The sequence below is a fragment of the Salvelinus fontinalis genome, chromosome 30 (assembly GCF_029448725.1).
Source record: "Salvelinus fontinalis isolate EN_2023a chromosome 30, ASM2944872v1, whole genome shotgun sequence".
Classification (NCBI taxonomy): Eukaryota; Metazoa; Chordata; class Actinopteri; order Salmoniformes; family Salmonidae; genus Salvelinus; species Salvelinus fontinalis.
In genome coordinates, this window is record NC_074694.1 from 39,669,937 (window position 1) to 39,689,610 (window position 19,674).

Here is a 19,674-nt window from a genome sequence, read left to right on the forward strand (position 1 = left end):
TGGATTTGAGGGAGTAAAGTTGGGAAGTAAAGTTTGGCACCATTAAACTAAAATCGAGGCCTGCTAGACATTAGCGGCGCACTGCACATTCTCCAAGCTTAATTAGTCCGAACTGTAATTGTTCATGGTCTGCCAATAGGAGTAATGCTCAGTAAAAGTGGAGTTGCACTAAATCGGCCCACAGTTTTTAAAACAATAAATCACTTGCATATTTGTGTCGTGATTCAGATGGAGGCTCGACCTCTCCCATCTCGACATGTGGTAAATTGTAAAGTCAATGAATCGCAGATGTAGAGAAAGAGAGAAAGAGAGAGGGGAAGGAGGGAGAGAGAGGGAGAGTACAGTATGGTTTTGTTAGCGCCTAGTGAATGACTGGTAAAGATTTGCGATGTAAATATTTACTGATGTTTTTTTCTTTCACTGGCAGAAGTTAATTGTCTTATGCTGATGATGTTGGCAGGCTAAGCTGTGAAACCATACAAAAATGGCTCTCGGTCAGTTCGTTTGAAGCCACACACAACAAAATCAGTCAGTCCAACATGTTTATGGGTGTGTTTTTAATTAGGTTTTTTAAATACTGTGATGGGAGTAGTTCCCTGGTGGTAGTGAACAGAGTTTGGGTGTAGTTTATGCCCAACTGCACAATCAACCCTGGTTTTGTTTAATTTATTTATCAAACCTATGCAATTTGAGCTTTGTGTAATAGAACTACTAATCTGATGTTCAATTTCAAATGTGTGTTGTGCTGAATGCGCATTTATTTATAAAAATAGGCCTATAACTGAAATATCTAACTTTTATTCCTCAATAGAACTGTGGCTGGGGAGGCACATTGCATAGACTACTGACAAATACACTTTCCCCCATACCGCAACAACTACCCCCCCCCCCCCCCCCCCAACCTTCCAATTCCCTATCACTGGGCCACACTGCTTTATACTATTCTGTCTCAAAAAACAGCATTGGCTTAGCAGCTGTGCACTGGTGCCCCCCTCTTCTCCTTCCCCTCCACTCACCCCCTCTCTCATTTTCTCTCTCTCCCATGCATTTCCATAAAGCTCAACACAAAGATCTCACTGTACATCTGGAATGCAACTTTTGTCATCTGTTAAATATAGTCTTACTGCCGGCCCACAGGGCTTGGGGCTCCCTGAAACATGGAAATCAAATGATATCCTATTTGTGTGTTTGCATTTGCATCTATGTACCATATGTGTGCGGCACAGTATGTGCATGCAGTGTGCACTCACGTTTTATGTTCTACGTACTATGCTCCCTAGATCCGAAGTATGTAAGATGCATGGATGTTCCTTGAATTTCAAGGGGCAGTTCTTAGGATTCTTTGCTCTATTGTCCTTATATCTGTCAAGTGTTCCGATACAAACGCACGTGTTGGGAGTGTTGGTTGCGTTAGCCCTGGACTGCTAGTCGAGATGTCAAGGTTTACCTTGCAGGCAATGACTCCTTAGATGATACTGATAGACAATCTCATCCTTTTATTCTATAATTCTACTGAAGCTCAAAGTTGTTTTCTCTTTCCATCAATTATGGGATCAATATAGTTTAGAGCAGGTGCTAGCAGGGGTTTGTATTCCTTTACAATAGAGCTGTTCTTTTGCACTGCAACCAGTACAAAGATAAGATGTAGCTCTGTAGTATTGATTGCCTGTTTAAGGATAATTAGACCAATGACCTTTTACAGTGAAAAACTGTTTATGTAGCATTTTTTAAATGGATATGTAAGATATTTTACTGTATGTTTTTTAGGTAAATAATTATTGATACTTTTATTTGTTCAATTTAAGACTAGGTATATTTCTTTTTCGTCTGAGTGTGCATATTTCTGTAAGCTCATTCATTCATTATGCCGTGAGTCTCCAGCAGCGAAAGGAGTTTAACAGCGGAGTGGGAGAGAATGTGGGGTTTAAGAAAAGCGGGAAATGCATCCAGCGACGTGTGTGTGTGGTCTGAATAGGGCGCATCATTTCTGTTAATGCCGGGGCAATGAGAGCAGCGACAGTTCCTGGTTCGATCTCTAAACAATTGTGCCCCCAGGCCTCACATTTATCTCCCCCCCCAAAAACAGCAAGACTAAGAGAAGGGGGGGTTGGACGAATTTATTGCCACAGTTGATGTGGACAGGCCATGTGTGTGGTTTTTCCTCTTAATGATTCTAGCCACTTCTCCACCTGTTTCCATGCCTCGTTATCAAAATGTCAGCCCCAAAAGCGTCGTCGAGTGAGAGGATTGTTTGATGGTGGAGGAATTTGGTGGTGCTGGGCTTGTTTGGATTGGAGTGTTTTTGGGGAGGGTCAAAGTGCAGGGAGGCTGACATGCTTTCTGTTGGGAAAGGAGCTGCTCCTCTAACCCTTTTATGATGAGAGATAGAAGTGCTTGAGTTTTCCATTGGGGGGGGGGGGTGTAACGTCATCATAGCTCTTAATGATCATGTTGGACTGTATAATGACTAGCCATGCCAATGTGCAGGGAACACCTGTAGTAGGCCAGGCTTGTATGGATGTGTCAGATTGCTCTAGATTGTTCCACTGTGTGGAAATCTCACTCAGGAGAGCTTGGTGTTTTTGGGAGAAGTAATTATGAATCATCACCTGCAATGTTTGGTGAAAATATGTGAACCACCACCCTTTAGCACTTAATCTTCCCTATACCATCTCACCATTGTTATAAGCTACAGCGAACCTACCTGTCTATTTTTAACTTCAAAGGGAAAATACATGGCATATATTAGGACATTGTCATTACAATATTAAATCCTGCATAAAAAGATACAGCAGTCTGACGAGTGTCCTGTTATGGTGATTATCTGCTGTATTTCAGATATTCACAAATGTCAAGGATTTATGGATTTGTAAGGAGCATAGATAATTTGGTATCCTGTCTGTCTAGTTTGTGATTGCACATTTGGATTCTGGAACTTTCACTTTGTTCAAATAATCTGGACAAAAACCTTTCAGATGCGAGGGACCGTTTTGTAATGTGTCAAACACATCATGGAGAACCATGTCTTTTTTAAATCTTCTAATTCAACTTTTAATTGCAGGAGGATAAGCTCTGCGGAGTGGTTTGTGTGTGTGGGGGAGCGCACTAATGAGGTGATTGTCTGCTTGTTTGCCGTTAAAGGTGCTGTATTTATAACTGCTTGAAAAGGTGAGGGAGCTTTAGAGCCAGAGCAGAAGAAATGTATCTACTAATCTCCAGATTATTGTAGGATTTAGAACAAAATGTTTCAGAGATTACTGTATGTAAAAATGCACAAGGCTAATGAAATGTAAGCCCTTTGCACACACTGTGGAATAGCGAGAGATTTTCCGGGTCTGTGCAACACTGTCCGGAAAAAATAGATTAAGAGAACATTTCCAGTGTCAGCTCTTTAGCTGCCCGTTAGAAATCTATTTACATAAAATAATATTAGCCTACCCCTCTTAAAATAGACAGCTGTCAATTTGTGTACAGTAGATAACATTTCATGAGAATTGCTGGCCACATGGGCACATGCTATGTTGTGTTCTTAGTAGGCAGTAGAGTAGATTGAATACCACATCTGACACTGTTGTGGGATATTGTATGTTGTGGTCTGTGTGTGTGAGTGGGTGGGTGGGGGGGCTGTTCGTATGAAAAGCATAGGTTTAAATGCCCCTAATGCATTCTACTCTCCACTGAGGAATGGTGTCAGCAGTGTTTGGGGTCAATTCCAAAAGTGAAGAAATTGACTCCCAGCACTGAGTGAATTGTCAATTGGCTCCCCAAGGGGTCAAAGTGAATTGAGTGTCTGTTTGGACAACTGGCCTGAGGTGGGATGAGTGGCCGTCGCTGTCAGCCAGAGGGGACTGATGTGGAATGAGGACCAAATCAACTGACAAGCAGAAGAAATGTAGCACTGTTGAAGTAGAAAACAATTGAATTCAGCATCCCAAGGTATGGGTTGAAATAATGACCTGTTGTTCACGGTGTTAGCAAGTCATATAGTACTAAGATAAATATCTACAGGGAAAAGGATGAAAGTAAAAGATGATTTTCTAGATTAGGCCTAGTACAGTATTATAACAGGTTTGATTGACAGTCAATTGAAAGGTTTTATACATAATGATAGAAGACAAATATGAAGATCTTTGAACTTAAGTGATTAATGTAATATTGAAAGTATACTAAGGGGTCTGGATTGTCATCCTGTCATCTTGCGGGGGTGGCAGGTGAAGATCATGTGACTGGCTTCTGTGACGTCTGTCACAGTGCCCTTTAGAACGAGGAGTTTCTTTGCCCCCCCATCTTATTTTTTATCTTCCCATTTACTGCCCCGGTATCTTTATGCGTCGAGCATTCTTCAAATATCAATAAAGATATATTGCTGGCGTTGTCATAACAGGTGACGTTGAGTGGCAAAATTTCAGGATGGAACATTTTCCCAGTGTTAACTCTTGGTCTTCTGGTTAGCTCATCTGCCTTTGCCCAGGTGACTACCCTATAATTTCTGCGAACAAATAAAACCCATTCAGACATTACAATCGAGGAAAAATATAATACACCTTTTATGGCCATGCTAAGTCTTTATTGTCAATTCAGTCCAGATTCTGTCTGTCTGTAAATATTTATTTGTCTTTGGAAGATTACCCTGAGGACTTTGACTAAACACTGAGCCTGTCTCTGGTCCGTCCTGCACTGAGGGCTCAGTGGAGAGCAGCTGCTCTGGTAGGGCCAGGCGGGCGGAGGAATTCTCTGCTGTTTAAACAGTGGGTCGTCTTAGTGCAGGCCTGAAGGACCGGAGGGAAGGAAGTTCCTCTGTGTTTACATAGCTGAATTGTCCTGTGGGCCCCAGAGTGTCTAATGCACTACTGTTCAAACACTACACAAGTGTAGAGATGACCCCCACCCACACCAGTGTTCACAACCATAGCCTCGTCTGTCTCTGTGTGTTTGCATGGTTGCCTACAGGCCTCATTTACTTCCTAGGTACCACAGCCATGGGTTGCTTCAACCTGGAGGTTTGCATGATTGATATTAAATAATTACAAGACTCTATTTATCTCAGCAAACAGGGGAGAGTTGAGAAAGGGTGGGGTTGAGACAGACAGGCAGATAGAAGGGCCCTTTGCTCCACCAAGGCCTTTCCTACTGGGCAGCCAGACATTGACATATGGTTGAGTCATCAAACTAATTGTTGTTTGAATTACCTGTTATGATCCGATGACAAATCTCCCGCCATTGGAGCGGAAAATGTAGCCGGGATTGGCATGATGTTAGCAAGTGTGTAAACTGCGCTTCAACAAGATGGATAAATGCAATTATTGGGCAGACCTGGAGAGGGGAAAATCCATTTAAAGTCTGTAACACTACACAGGGGCCGTGGTTAATTCATTTGGCCAATTTACGGGTGATGTATGAGTGTCGGGGCACATTAGTCATGGAGGGGAGTTGGGCCTGAGTGTCAGTCTGTGTGTGTGTTCAGGGGGAGGTTGCCGTTGAGATTCACTGCTGTAAAGAAACACAGTCTCCTTGGGACCAGATCCCCCCCCTTTTTCCTCCCTACCTCCTTCTCCCTCTGCCTGCCATTTCAGCAGATAATACAAATGGACCCTCAGCAGGGAAATGACAAAAAGATACACCGAGTGCAGAAAAGCGGGATTGCTGTGCAAATGAGGCGGGGAAAGGGGCTGTGGTCCGCTGGGCGGTAGAGTGAGCACCGGCAGCATCTCCATACCAGAGACTGCAGCGCTCAATCAGGTCCAGTCCACTGCCCCAGCACCCAGCCTGGACCCCTTACCCCCCCCCATTACTAGTGGTATACTGCTGGAGTACTTTTCATACAAGCAACAGTGGTGACAAGCTCACTATATAGCGTAAATATATTATGGATAAAGAAGTGCTAGCACTAGTAGTAGTAATAGTAGAATGTTTCAAAGTGGCTACGGTGGTGTCAGTTGTAGGCCTAGCTGTTGTTGGACTACAACTCAATTACACCCCCCCCCCCCCCCCTGACCCAGCTTGACTCTGATACTCTCAGTGAACTCGGGGGAGTTTACAATTAAGTTACAATTACAGCATGGATTCCGATGTTTACTCCAGGCACGCTATCTCCTTCTCACTGTTCTCTTCACGAGCGATTGCCCTTCAAAACCAACTTCTTGTTTTGAATGTAATCATTGATAATTTTGGTCATGAAGTCAGTCTTGTCCAAAAAACAGGGATTTGCGAGATGAAAGGAAAAAATTGTATGTTGCAGAATGAAGGGTACCGTAAGAGTTTTCCTTGGGTTGGGTTTATTTCAATCATGACCACAGCTGGCAGCACCCAAGTAATCATCAATTCGGAGCTCAGCTGCACTTGAACCGATTGTAATGTCCATGGTCAATTTGGTTTGATAATCGATATCCCTATGGGGCTAGTTAGGGACCAGCAGTAAATTACACAATGTACATGGGACATTATTTTTTAAACGATAATAACTCAATATTTCAATGACTAAAAACCCCCAAACCAACTATACACTACTGTTCAAAATGTTGGCGTCACTTAGAAATGTCCTTGTTTTTGAAAGAAAAGCACATTTTTTGTCCATTAGAATAACATCAAATTGATCAGAAATACAGTGTAGACTGGAAACAGCTGATTTTTTTAATGGAATATCTACATAGGCGTACGGAGGCCCATTATCAGCAACCATTACTCCTGTGTTCCAATGGCACGTTGTGTTAGCTAATCCAAGTTTATCATTTTAAAAGTCTAATTGATCATTAGAAAACCCTTTTGCAATTATGTTAGCACAGCTGAAAACTGTTGTCCTGATTAAAGAAGCAATACAACTGGCCCTCTTTAGACTAGTAGAGTATCTGGAGCATCAGCATTTGTGGGTTAGATTACAGGCTCAAAAACAAGGACATTTCTAAGTAACCCCAAACTTTTCAACGGTAGTGTATATTGTATATTGAAAGATTTTAATGAGACAATTAAAAGATGTGCAACATGAACATATTGTCCCATTTACATTGTGTAATTTATAGACAGTCCCTATCTAGCCCCAGAGGTAGGCTATCAAATGTCAAACCAACTTTGCCACAGTCGCATACCATTCGGCTGATGCTAATTGGCGAAATCAGGAAGTTCCAAGGCCAAATCAGGAAGTTCAGCAACCCTTTAAAGAAGCAACAATACTCAACACTCATAGAAATGTTTATTTTTATACAGTGGACCGAACGTCTTTTTGTCTCTCTCACAATCTGTAGCCTATTTAAAGTTGAAAGATTTGGCCTGCGCTGTACACAGTCATTGTCTCCCGGGAGAGAAACCACTCAACAGTTACGCAAGTCGAGCGGTATGCAAAAATGGTGGTTACAGCGGGGCGTGCGAGAGACTGGGGGAAGCGTTGGTTTATAGCTCCAAGCCACAGATTGAATCAGGGGTTTGATATCTGAGAGACATGAGAGGGTATGGCCTCTCTAGCCATGGTATTGAGGCTTTGTAAGTGGTCTTGATCACACTTAAGTGCCTCTTGGTTAAGATGTTGCTGTGTGTGTGCCTACTGTGTGTGTGTGTGCACTGTCAGAGGAGTTGTGGGTTAGTGTTTGTCACCTGACTGCCAGGCAGCGAGCTTCAGGAAACCAGAGTCACTGTGTGAATGCTGGCACTTGTTCGAGACAGGTGTCAGAGCTGCCTGCCATGGCGCCCACCCTGCTACACACACAGCAGCTGGGAGGGCAGGAGTCCATGGCTGTGGTGTAGGGTTAGGAGAAGGTATTGGGTGGAATTCTTCACCCTAATCTCAGCGGGGATTAGTGTTGTTAGCAGGCCACTAGATGCTACTACTGTGGACCAATATTGCATTTCATTATTTTATCCAAGGATGTGGGTTAGTTTGCATTATAGGGCTAGTGATTGGAGCTGTAGACTCCTGTCCTTCCAGCTTGCCAGAGCAAAATCTTCCGTACTCAACATATCTGCTATTCCCCAAACCCTTAGCCCCTGAACCATGGCAGAGTTGGAGATTGCAACAGGAAACTCTTATTGTCAGGGCCATGGAGTGGATGTGCATGAGATCAAACAATCGAATCACACTTTATTAGTCACATGCGCCGAATACGACATGTGTAGACCTTACAGTGAAATGCTTACTTACAAGCCCTTAACCAACAGAAAGGAAAAAATAATAAAAAGTAACACAATAAAATAACAATAACGAGGCTATGTATCTAGGGGGGACCGGTACCGAGTCACTGTGCAGGGGTACAAGTTAGTCGAGGTAATTTGTACATGTAGGTAGGGCTGAAGTCACTATGCATAGATAATTAACAGCGTAGCAGCAGTGTAAAAAACAAATGGGGGGGGGGGGGGGGATGTAAATAGTCCGGTGACCATTTGATTAATTGTTCAGCAGTCTTACGGCTTGGGGGTAGAAGCTGTTAAGGAGCTTTTTGGTCCTAGACTTGGCGCTCCGGTACCGCTTGTCTTGCGGTAGCAGAGAAAATAGTCTATGACTTGGGTGACTGGGGTCTCTGACAACCGCCTAGTATATAGGTCCTGGATGGCAGGAAGCTTGGCCCCAGTGATGTACTGGACCATACGCACTACTTCCTCTCAGCCCTACGTTTGCCTTGGATGCTGTCTGTATTCTCCTCCGCCCACCACCCCCACACCTCCTCATCCTGTAACTTGGCCTGTGGCATCGCTTTGCAGACCCCCACATTTTACGAATCCCTCTGGAAGAATCCCTCAATTTCTCAACATGCCATGTGGTTGGTAACATCCAGCCATCTTCCAGAATCCCCCCTCCTACCCCCTCCTCTCTACTTCCTAGTCGCTCACCACTCTCTTGGGAGAACAACTGCTGGCCGCGCTCTGTAGGCCAACGGAATTCCTCACCCCGACTAAAAAAAAAAACAGCTTGGAAGTTTTCTATATGTGCTGAGGATCGTTTTACAACATAGGACGTGCCACTAGACGCAACTGTTCTCATTTAGTGGGGAGCTGCCAGTCTTATTAGGGTCATTAGAGGGGCAGATATTTTTCACAGCCATTATACTGTATATGGATTCAGACTTGGCCCAGTCTAAATGACTCAACTTGGCGAGTCAGTCTCATATATCCCCCTGAAAGTTCCTGTGCTGATTTAGCCCATGGTGCTCCGTTCTAATCGAGGAGAAGAGGTGGGAGTCGCCATAGTGTTCTTGTTGGGAGGGGAAATGTTCTGTTGCATTGATGTCCTCGTTGTCCCTCCGATGGTTAGGGCAGATTTATAGCCCTCCTCCGGCCTGTTGGGCTGCACTTCCCACTAGCACGAGGCTCCAAATAAATGTCGTAGAACATAACACACCAGGGTGCAACCAATCAGCACAAGATATATACCCAACGACCAAACGAGCAGCCAATCAGCCTGGGGATTTACAACCAGTCAGACCCAAGCATTTATCTCTCAAGTTCAAGTATTTATGAGCATCGGTGCAGCAATATTTGTGCTATTAAGTTCTTGCCTAAACTAACCAGGATGTGTTTTTCTTCATTGGTTTTGGCTTTGGCATTTGTAGTAGTATCAATATCGAATCAATATTGGTCGGCATCAGTGTTGGTTTGAAGCACGTCTGAGTAGCCAACACTTCGAAATGATGGGCTAGAGATTGAGATGCTTGGGGAGCTGTGGTCAGAGATGCTGAGAAAGCCGACCTCTAATTGTTCACAGAAGCCATTGGCAGGAAGAGCGAAGCATCTGCAGGGCGGACACTGAGCGGAGCTCTCTCACTGCTGGGTTTTCAGGAAAGGAGCCGAGTCCCGGGATGTTCCCCAAAGACAAACTGCCGGGCCCAGAGAGAACCCGTAAACCAAACTCTCTTCCCTCTCTCCTTTTAAGAGACAAACACTTTTCCTCACTTTTAAATTGCCCTTGTTATGTGGTTTACCAAACTAGGCTGTTGTGAGCTGACTTGTTTTTCTTCATGAAAAATAAGGGTCTATTTTCACTGGTACTGATTATAGTATTATAGTTTTTTTAAACTAACACTGTCCTGCGCTTGTATTCTCCATTCCTTTTTGATCTCCGTCACAGATGCTTGGCAAGAGGCGCATCTGCTTTCCCCCCCACCCCACACTTGTAGCACAAATCCTGTTTTGTGGTGTTTTTGTGTGCCATAATTTTGCAAATAACATCAGTAATGATTCAATTGGGCATAAAGTAATTGAGAGGCGGCCTGCTTGCCATCTGTCTCGTGAGATTACTGTTTCTGTGTAATTAAAAGTGTGACCTTGAGGCCGTGGTAGGATGGGCCAGTGGGCTGTCAGAACCACAGGTCCACAGGCCCAGGCTGGGTGGCGGATGTGTCCTGTATACACACTAGTGATGCGCGGGTTTACTCATAATCTACAGTCGCTGCAGTTATATCCGCAGTTTTAGGGTCATGAAATATTGTGTGGATGAAGGGCGGGTGGGCGTGCAGGCTGGTTGAACAAAGAGTAAACAATACCTTAAAAAATCCATACATGTATAATTCTGAGGGTTTTCTTTAATTATTTTAGGCAATCCGGCATTAGTGCATAAGCCTAAGCTTTAGGGCCCAACTGTACGAGCGCCAAATGGCCTACACGCCAATCGCCAAATGCTTTTGCGAATGGGCAGAAAAAGTTAATGTCGATCCACCGAGGCAAAAAGGCCAATGTCAGAGTTTAATTCAATAAGAGAAAAACTGTGACATGGAGAGATGAAAATAAAGACAAGGGCCAGAGAAGTAATTTTGGGGAAAAATTTGGTGAAATGATAAAAGAGGATGATAGCAGTGCAGGCTATGTTATGTGTGATGATTTTGAGCCACTACATACAGTCACAAGACGGGGTCTTCAAATAGGCCTATGGCACGTCATGGGAACTGTAGCCTGCTGTTCAGATGGAACAATTTAAAATGTAAAGTTAAATGGAGGCTGAAATCTGGACACTGGCTGTAGGTCTATAACCTCTCACCTAGCCTTAATATTAACTCATGCAGAATTAAGCATTTCTTCCAGTAAAATAATACACCAAATTTAGGCAAAATTTTGACTCGTGATCAGGAGTGGAGAAATATGATTTATTTATTTCAGCATCTTATGCGAATGCGCAGTTAGATACCGTCTGTAGAGGTGCTGTCTTTATCAGCTGATAGTATTTAGTCCACAAAAATATGTATCCAAGCCAAACTAAAATCTTACCAGAAACATGTTTGGTCGGTTTCTCAGCTTTCTATTTCAGCTTTTCTAAGATTTAAAAAAAAAAATATATATATATATTTTTTTGGTTGTTGCATTTTCTCTCTGGTCCCTAAATTTCTTTGCTCCACGAAAGTAGCAGAGATCACAGAGAACTTTACTGTTGTCAACTAGACAGACGCGTTCATTCTATCGATATGATATTATTCTGGTGAACAAGGGTTTATTTAGTCTTCTAGGGCAACATATAATGACATAAAAGAAGCTGCATGTATATAATTATAGACAAGTTGACTAACAAATAGCCTTCCAAAATGTCTGAAATTGTAAGCAGAAAAATATATAAAAAATCCTGCACCTCCTGTCAAAATGACATTCTGCCGTCTCTGACTTGAGCCTACAGCGCATTGTCTATATTTGCGGGTTAGGGTCGGGTGCGGGCCTCAGATTTTCAATTTATCACATATAGTCAGTTGGTTGCGGATGGGTTATTAGCAATTGCGGGCGGGTGCGGGTGAACGAACAGCTGACCCGCGCACCACTAATACACACAAGTACTGGTCCGTGTCAAAGCCACAAAACCTCCTTCAATTTGGAGGGGCGAGAGGAGCCCCACAAAGTCATGGTGATCCCTGTGTGCATCCAGTGTAACCACGAGAGGGCGGAGAGATAAGGGATTTGAGGGGGGCTGAGGTGGGCCAAGGGTGGAGCTGTTTTAACTCTGATTTCACGTCTGGTTTTGTTTTGACTCCTGAGGATCAGTTTCCCTTGGACAGTGTCCAGAGACTACAGAGCCTGCTTTTTTTCACCCCTCCTCTGAAATCCCTGAGTGAAGGGTCCTGTAAGGCCCGGAATTGGATTTGAGATTTTATCTTGTTGCATGTAGTAAACAGGACAAGGAGACAAGGGGTGAACTCTGCGTGTGTGTGTGTATGGTATGCATATTCTTTGCATCCCCATTGTGGTAACACGCCTAGATCAGAAAAGGAACTTAACAACTATATCATGATTACACATACACACACATTCATGTACAAACACAGGATGCATGGCTGAAAAAGACATTAGACGATGTTACCAGTGTGGGCTGGATGGCGTCTTGCAATACTTCCGCTGGGAGCGGTCAGGGGGGAGAGAGAAAAATAAGGCCCAAACAAAAATAACTGTTTTAATTGCTATGGCGCAGCCACAGTGTGGCTGGCAAGGCCCGGGTGAGGTGGCACCAGCCATAGGGGTCCATGACCGAGACTGGGCGAGGCTCCAGGGAAATTACAGGGTGCTCAGGGCAAGAAATAGAGCCGGCGGCCTCCACTGCCTGCTACCCCTTCAGCAGTCTGCCTGCTCCACTTCAGCTATCATCCCGAAGTGCTACTGTTGCCATCTCCTACCACTTTCCACTCACTGTTTCATATTGCTGCTCCAGAGATAATTGGAGAAAGGTACTCCCACATACACAGCGTCTTCCTTCAAGGTATCTTTTCAAAGTTACTTTGTTTCACGTAGTCAGCGTTTCAGTCAATAGACCTGTGTAGCGGTAGGCCTAGACATTCACAATGTGGAAAAAACCCTGCATACTTTCTAGTGTAGCAATATTTGGGCTATGTTTCTCGATTTGAGGTCATCGTTTTTTTTTTTTTTTTTTTCTCATTTCAGTGTTTTGTTGTACTCTGTGCTTATTTATTCTAGCCTCTCAGGCTATCTGTTTCTCTTTCTCTCTGCTCTCTCTTTCTATCTACCTCACTCTCTCCCTCATCCTCTCTCCTCCCTCTCCCCCTCCTATCTCACACAGTATGTGCTCTGATTACCTCTCGAAACTGGCAATAAGTTGATTGCTTTACAGAGATGATGTAAGCCCATGCCCTAGGGTACATCAGGTTGGATTTCTCCTGCTTTATCTTGTAAAGCCTAAATTAACAGCTGGTTTGGTTTGAGTTCTTCTGGATCTGACTAAAGGATTAGGCTTCGTCCTCATGTGAGTCAATCTGGTTTGATTTATTGCAGGTCTATCAAAAAAAATCAATGGGAGTCCTTTTGAAAGTAAATCCTTAATGTCATCATTGGGATTTTTTTTCTCTCACACTCTCTCTTTCTTATTCTCTCCCTCCCCCCTCTGTCCTCGTCTATCCTCCTGTCTATTCTTCCCCCTAACCCGTCGTTGATAAGGAGGGAGCTAGCGATCTGCCCTGTCGATGGTATTCTGTTGTATCACCGGATGGATTTTTCTCTCGCTCATTAGCTATCCATCACGGCGAGGTAGACTGAAGCCGAGCTTTAGCAACACAAGCCCTGATCACACTCCAAACGTGTCACCTTATTTTTTTTATTTTAGTGCATCCACCCATTTATGTATTTTCTCCACAGTTCAGCCATCACTCAGATATGCTCTAGTATGGCTACAGAGCCTGAGCACTAACTTTTGTGTGCTTAATTTCTCTCTTGCTGTATGCACTAATTCAATGACGTAACGTAAGACTTTTTTTTAAAGGTCAATGAAAGCCTGAATGTCTTATACTGTAGATTGGACGTAATGGTTCTGCATGTGAATGAATAGCAACAAAGGCCTTATCCTTCAACTACTCATTTTCAATGGGAAGTGCCCCATCTGTTTTGTGTTTACATACAATACCTTAGCACTTGATGTGAGGGAATAATTTGTAGTTCTATCATAACCTATACATTCAGCCACTCACATTGCCTAGGCCTACTCGTACTCAGACACACACAAAGACATGGAAATGCAAAAAGTCCAGATTGACCTGGCAGCTGTTGCGAAACAAGATCCAGCCATGTTATATATTCCTCCCTCTCCCCTTCTCTCTCTCTCTCTCTCTCTCTCTCTCTCTCTCTCTCTCTCTCTCTCTCTCTCTCTCTCTCTCTCTCTCTCTCTCACTTTCTTTCCAGTCTCACGTTCTCCTATTCCTCCAACAACAGGCTCATTATGTTGTACCTCCAGTCTTTTTTCCCCACTCCCTCTCTCAAGGCCATGACTCTTAAGGAATCTGTAACTTGAAGAATAGGGCTGTGGCGGTGACCCAAGGGTAGATGGACAAACACAACTGACATTGATATTGGCTGGGCATTTATATGTGTGTGTTGGGCGTAAGACTGCTTGTGTGTTTGTTTGTATGCTATGCAGTGTTCTAGTTGGTTCATGGATGGCAGGGATAGTAAGTTCTCAGAGTTCTCCCAATCAAGGGGCGAAAAAATTGATACAGTTACATATCAAATCAGATCAAATCACATTTTATTCGTCACGTGCCAAATACAACCTTACCGTGAAATGCTTACTTACAAGCCCTTAACCAACAGTGCAGTTCAAGAAATAGAGTTAAGAAAATATTTACTAAAGGATCAGGATATTATGTTGGAAGATATATCGTATCATATCATTTTGGCAATATCGCAATATCATTTTTGCGTTAGTTGGTACCTGCACAAAAACGTATTTTTAAATAGGTAGACAATTTGTTTTCAGCACTTTTATTTCCATGACTGATCAAAACGAGTTTTCTCATGGCTCTCTCTTGTCCCTCTGCGGAAGACATATGGTGAGCAAGATGTTTCCAGCATCGAATCGCAACAAAAATTGAGTATCGAATCGTAATACATATAGAATTGTGAGAATCGTGGGTATTGCAATACATATCATATCGGCACCAAAGTATCATGATAATGATGATAATGATATTGTATCATGATGTCCCTGGCGATTCCCAGCCCTGCTTTTCATCCATCCTCAACCATACACCTCCCTGAGGTGTCCTCTGCCTTTCGCCACTCTTTTTCTTTGGTTAGATTTTGTGTGTGTGTGTGTGTGTGTGTGTGTGTGTGTGTGTGTGTGTGTGTGTGTGTGTGTGTGTGTGTGTCTGTGCACGCAAGTGTGTGTGTCTGTGTGCAGCAAAAGCTTGGGGCCGATCGATGTCAAGTTCAGGTGTGTCCTCCTCGCAGACTTGGCTAGCTGGCAGACCAGGGGTGGAGGGGCTGTGGGGGGAGATCGACGGGATACGTGGGAACGAAGGGTTTGCTGTCAGCCAGCTGGACCTCTTAATCCTATAGCCTTGGGGAAAGGGTGTGTGTATGTGTCTAGTAAAGGTTTGACAATTTCAGCACACCTGCTACAGTATTTGGCCCAGCTGAGCCCACATTTTGTGTGTGTGTTTGTCCATGTCCCGTATTGTGTGTGTCTGTGCATTTCATCTCCACTGTGTTTGCTGTAGTCCTCTATTTAACAGCACACTGTATATTTATGTAGAGACGACACAGCCTCACCCCCTTGATGTTCGAAAGGCGATGGGGGTTGGGGGTAGGTACTGCACGGCTGGTTGGGGGATTGGGGGCAGGGTAACAAACACTGCCAGTACCCCCCCCCCAGTATCAAACAAATGCCTATTCTCTGATTCATACACACATTATTTTCACCTCTCATTGTAGCTAAAACAACATAAGAGAAAGCAGCCGATTGCATCATCTCCCGCCGTTCATTAAAAGCGAAAAATACTATTTAGCCACATTCCTTGCAAGCTTGCTCTCTCTTGCTCTCTCACTCACACCACTCTTTGTCTCTCCCTCTCCCCCTTTCTCTGTCCGTCTCCCTCTCTCTTTCTCTCTCTCTCTTTCTCTCTCTCTCTCTCTCTCTCTCTCTCTCTCTCTCTCTCTCTCTCTCTCGCACTCTCTCTCTCTCTCGCACTCTCTCTCCCCTGTCTCTGCCTAGCTTGCCCTCTCTTTTTTTGGCGTAGACTTTTGCATATATCACAGACTGGCAGACTAAGAGCCTGGGACTTCCCCACGCCACACTCCAAGCCTTTGATCCTTTGCTTTGGAGGTAACATCAAAAGGAGAGGCATAGAAAGGCAGCTACTACTGTGAAGTTCAATGTTCAACTTGATGGCTTGGCTGAGGGCTTTTTTTCTCCTCCTCCCGCCGCTGCACTGCTTCTCTCAGCTGACAAAAACACACAGTTTGTAGTCAAGGTTTTTTCGAGTCCATGTTAACCTTTATGGAACCTATCTGGAACACAACAAGAACCAAAAAGCACCTCATGAATCTGTATCTACATCTCTATAGGTTTATATATAGGTTTATTCATAACCCCTCTATTAAGGTGTGCAGTGTAAATGATTGCCGATGCCAGGACCAAGCATTTTCTTCTTAATGCGTGGATGACATGCAGCTCCCAATATTGCAGTGGGTTGCGTCAATGCTGGGCCTCGTTGGCGGATGTGTTCTGAATAGAGGATAATACTCCATATTGTTTGCTACACGCATGTTCAGATGTTTTCATTTGCCTGTTGTTTAAAAAAAAAAAAATTATCTGAGAACTGCCAGAATGTGTTATGGGGAGGAGAACATCAAGCCTTTCAGGTCCCGTGTTGACATGGGCGTGCGAGGCACACTATTGTGTTCACTCACTGGTAAACGACACATAACTGATCTAATGATGAACGCTTAGCTTATTATCAGCATCAGTATCTCAGAAATGATCCCTTCGAGGGAGAAAACAATTTCAGAATTGATCTCATTCTGGATGTGGCCATGTGAAATACCACAAAACTAGTGAGAATATAGGATATATAGGGGCTAAATGATATAATAAAGTGAGACTCTGGCGTTAAGGTAAAATATTTTTTCCTCTCTCTTTTTTTAATCTCTGTCTCATTGCACCAATTAGCAAAGACTTGTGGACTGTTCTCTCTCCTCTCTCTCACACATGCACACACACACTCACACGTGTCATTAGCCCGCCTGCTGTAACGCGGGCGGTTGTGCTGAGCTCTACCTTATCTCCATGTCAATCACAGCGTGTGAACATCAGTGTAAGGATCTCCATCCAGCCTGGCTGTCAGTGTGTGTAACGCCCGCTTTGGCCCCGAGCCGCACCTCCCCAGCTAATAGATGCAAAATGAAACTGATCAATAGATGGCCTCAGCTCGTTATCGACGTATTATCATGGTGTGGGATTTCTGTCCGTTTTTATGGGGCTCGTAGAAGAGGTAAGGGAGTAACAAAGTGTTTTCAGATGTACAGTATATCCACTCATTGGTGACAAAAATAATGTATATTTTATTTTTAAGATGATTTATTTATTTTAAAGTATACAGGGCAGAGGTCACAAACAGCAGTTCTCACACTTACCCCTGTATCTTTCTCCTTTTCCACTACATTTCCCTTGGCTGGGGGAGATAACCCCTAGGAAAACCAAACAGTGACATTTGTAGCAAAGCCAAACGGGGAGTTGGTAAAATACCTGATTAAAGATTCCTCAGTAATTGGCTTTTGTGCCCATGTTTGTGTGTCGGTGGTGAAGGAGAAGGTCTTCAGAGTCAGACAGATCACCCAGTGATTAAGCAAGGCTGTAATTAGTCATGTGTGTGTGTGTGTGTGTGTGTGTGTGTGTGTGTGTGTGTGTGTGTGTGTGTGTGTGTGTGTGTGTGTGTGTGTGTGTGTGTGTGTGTGTGTGTGTGTGTGTGTGTGTGTGTGTGTGTGTGTGTGTGTGTGTACAAGACAGAGAGGGGTGTGTGTGCAAGGGGGGCAGTCATTGGCAGTTGATTTGGAGGTGTGGGGCGGGGGCGCCTGGGTGGGGTACCGAGGGACAGGAGACGGGAAGGAGAAACACCCACGCAGACACAGCCCGGCCCAAGTAGCAGCCTCCCTGACCCTCCCGGGGTCCTATTGTCACGGCAGCGTCCTCCATTTTAATGAGCTCCAATAACCACATCCTTATGACTTATTTATTTATTAAGCCGCGACAGTGAAGAGCTAGTTTCCTACTGCTATATTGTGTGTGTGTGTTTAATGGATGAAAAATAATTATTCCTGTATCACAGTCAGTAAGATCATATGGCCCTCAGGAACAGCAGATTAGTTGATGTGTTTAAACTAAGCGTAATCTGACTCAGTCAATGGCGGTATGAGGATGTTTTCTGTAGGATACTGTATTAGTACAGAGTATTGCAGCTGCTGTAGTGCAAACTGTCTTCACAGTTTTGGAGGTGTAGGGCTCCATGCCTGTGTCCTGAAACCATTCATGTGTCCTGGAACCATTCTGAATTTTGAGCTGGAGCCCTGGTAATGGGTCTCTGGCCTGCACAGGGAATGGGCCTCATGAATATGGAGTCTAAACTGCTCCAAGGTGTGTGTGTGTGTGTGTGTGTGTGTGCGTGTGCAAATGTGTAAAACGCATTTCTGTAGGTTGTGTGTTGAAACGGTGTGTGTATGTGATTCCTTTGTGTTGGTTGAGGGTGTAGATGTGTGATGGTTGTGTACAGTCGTGGCCAAAAGTTTTGAGAATGACAAATATTAATTTTCACAAAGTCTGCTGCCTCAGTTTGTATGATGGCAATTTGCATATACTCCAGAATGTTATGAAGAGTGATCAGATGAATTGCAATTAATTGAAAAGTCCCTCATTGCCTTGCAAATGAACTGAATCCCCCCAAAACATTTCCACTGCATTTCAGCCCTGCCACAAAAGGACCAGCTGACATCATGTCAGGGATTCTCTCATTAACACAGGTGTGAGTGTTGACGAGGACAAGGCTGGAGATCACTCTGTCATGCTGATCGAGTTTGAAAAACAGACTGGAAGCTTCAAAAGGAGGGTGGTGCTTGGAATCATTGTTCTTCCTCTGTCAAACATGGTTACCTGCAAGGAAACACGTGCCATCATTATTGCTTTGTACAAAAAGGGCTTCACAGGCAAGGGTATTGCTGGCAGTAAGATTGCACCTAAATCAACCATTTATCGGATCATCAAGAACTTCAAGGAGAGCGGTTCAATTGTTGTGAAGAAGGCTTCAGGGCGCCCAAGAAAGTCCAGCAAGCGCCAGGACCGTCTCCTAAAGTTGATTCAGCTGCGGGATCGGGGCACCACCAGCTTGCTCAGGAATGGCAGCAGGCAGGTTTGAGTGCATCTGCACGCACAGTGAGGCGAAGACTTTTGGAGGATGGCCTGGTGTCAAGAAGGGCAGCAAATAAGCCACTTCTCTCCAGGAAAAACATCAGGGACAGACTGATATTCTGCAAAAGGTACAGGGATTGGACTGCTGCGGACTGGGGTAAAGTAATTTTCTCTGATGAATCCCCTTTCCGATTGTTTGGGGCATCCGGAAAAAAGCTTTTCCAGGAGAAGACAAGGTGAGCGCTACCATCAGTCCTGTGTCATGCCAACAGTAAAGCATCCTGAGACCATTCTCTGCTAAGGGAGTGGGCTCACTCACAATTTTGCCTAAGAACACAGCCATGAATGAAGAATGGTACCAACACATCCTCCGAGAGCAACTTCTTCCAACCATCCTGGAACAGTTTGGTGACGAACAATGCCTTTTCCAGTATGATGGAGCACCTTGCCATAAGGCAAAAGTGATAACTAAGTGGCTCAGGGAACAAAACATCAATATTTTGGGTCCATGGCCAGGAAACTCCCCAGACCTTAATCCCATTGAGAAATTGTGGTCAATCCTCAAGAGGCGGGTAGACAAACAAAAACCCACAAATTCT

General features: G+C 44.1%; 1 protein-coding gene across 19 annotated transcripts in view; it reads left to right on the forward strand.

Moving 5' to 3' along the window:
- The window catches only part of LOC129829202 (transcription factor 7-like 2), a 98,264-nt gene that overhangs the window by 5,352 nt on the left and 73,238 nt on the right, over window positions 1–19,674 (forward strand). The gene's annotated exons all lie outside the window — the stretch shown is intronic.